Genomic DNA, 1,994 nt, shown 5'->3' on the forward strand with positions numbered 1-1,994 from the left:
GGATAAGGACTCCATCTGGACACTGATATGAGTGAGACCTCCACCGCTTGTGGGATGTAGGAACTCAGAGCTCCAACCGCCCAGCGCTGGAGCTTGGCTGCACCACGTGCAGGTGGCCCACAGCCCGGCGGGACTCCCATTCCACAGACACGTGCAGGCACTGCAGTGCTTGGCCGCAGACCAACGCCTCCTCTCCACCTGCAGATTCCGCCGGTGACTGGGGCCTCCAGCCGGAGGCTTGCTCTGCTAACTTCAATCGTGTAAGCTCCCTTTCTCTGTGTGTAAACTGCGGGTGACCCGACTGGCTTACTGGGGAGGTCTCCCCTAATAAACCTGGCATTGTGGAAAGACAGAAGCATACATGTGAGTGAGTGACTCCTTTCAGGGATGCTCCCTTGCTCAAGACAGTCTTTTACTGGTTTCTAGTAGTTCTTCATATGTTAGGGAGATTAATATTTATCTATGGTATGAGTTTCTCAGTTTGTCATTTATCTTTTGACTTTGTTTATAGTTTTATATACTGTTGAATTTCTTTTCTTTTATTAATTCTTGATTTTGAGTCATAAAGACCGCTCCACTGCATTAAAAAGGAGCTTACTAGGCTTCCTTCTATTACTCTTCATATGACCTCATTATTTTCTAAGTACATCTTTGATTCATTTGAAATTTATCCTGGTTTTACTGGAATATGGTGTGAGGTGCAAATCTAACATCTTTTTCCTTAGCTATTCCATCACAATTTATTGAAGTCTTTATCTTTTCTCCACTAATTTGAAATGCTGTCTTTTTTATATATTGAGTGGCAGTATGCATTTGGAATTATGTCTGGACTTTTTATACTATTGTATTGGTCAGTTTGTCTAATGATGAACCAGTTCCACACTGTTTAAGTGTTCAGGTTTTATGTTTTAGAATCTAATAGTGCAAATTCCTCCTCATTGCCCTTTTCTCCCCCAGTTTTTTTTTTTTTTTTTTTTTTTGTGTGTGTGTGTGTGTGTGTGTGTGTATGCGCCTATTTTTGGTTATTTTTTTAATGTAAACTTTTTGACCACTTTGCCTAGTTTTAAAAACCCACTGTCAATATTTTTCTTATTGGGCTCATGATGAAATTATAAATCAACTCAGAAAGAATTGACATATTTTTCATGTTAACTCTATCAACTCAGTACATTTTCCTTTGTATAAAATTTCTGGTATGTGTTCCAGCATGTTTTACCATTTCTTATTAAGTTTATTCCCATGCCTTTAATCTTCTTTTCTTATTTAAATGAGTACTGTCTTCCATTATATAGTCATACTATTTGCTGTTTATCTTTTGTATATTAACTTTGTGCCCCACTACTTTGCTAAATAGCTTTTAAGTTGAGTCTCTTGTGTTTTCTAGGTTGATAATTACAATATCTGGCAGGAAGAATCCTAATGGACACTGTGGAGAAAAAATTGTGCTTTTGAGTTTAGTGGATGGAAGTTTCTTCCAACAAGTTTCTGGAAGAAAAAATATGGGTATATTATGGACCCTGTGGTACTCTAGACCAGACCAAGTAATGCCCAGTGTTCAAAGGCTGTAGCATCATTTTAGGAGGAATATAATGGAATGAGGATTGTTTTAAAACAAATAATTTATTGTTATCTTAATCTCAACCATCATAATTGTCATCACACCTTACATTTATATAGCACTCTGTATTAAAAAAAATCAATACAGAAAATTTACTACCTATTTATTATCACCATTATTATTCCCCCAAATATCTCTGGGATATCCATGCAAGGCTCAATGGAGTTTAACTTTAATACAATGTGGTAAAAAGTAAAAGGGCAATTGTATGAAGCTAACCACCCATCAGTCTTGCAGCTGGAGTTGTGTTTTTGTGTTTAAGTAGCTTAAATGAGTAGCTTTGTGTTGTGATGAGCACAGCAAATCCTCCTTGCTAAAGTTACCAAACCCTCCTCACCTAACAATGATCTCCTTTGTTGATCTTCAGGGCATGGTG

Source organism: Miniopterus natalensis, chromosome 8, assembly GCF_054644295.1.
Source record: "Miniopterus natalensis isolate mMinNat1 chromosome 8, mMinNat1.hap1, whole genome shotgun sequence".
NCBI classification, from domain to species: domain Eukaryota; kingdom Metazoa; phylum Chordata; class Mammalia; order Chiroptera; family Miniopteridae; genus Miniopterus; species Miniopterus natalensis.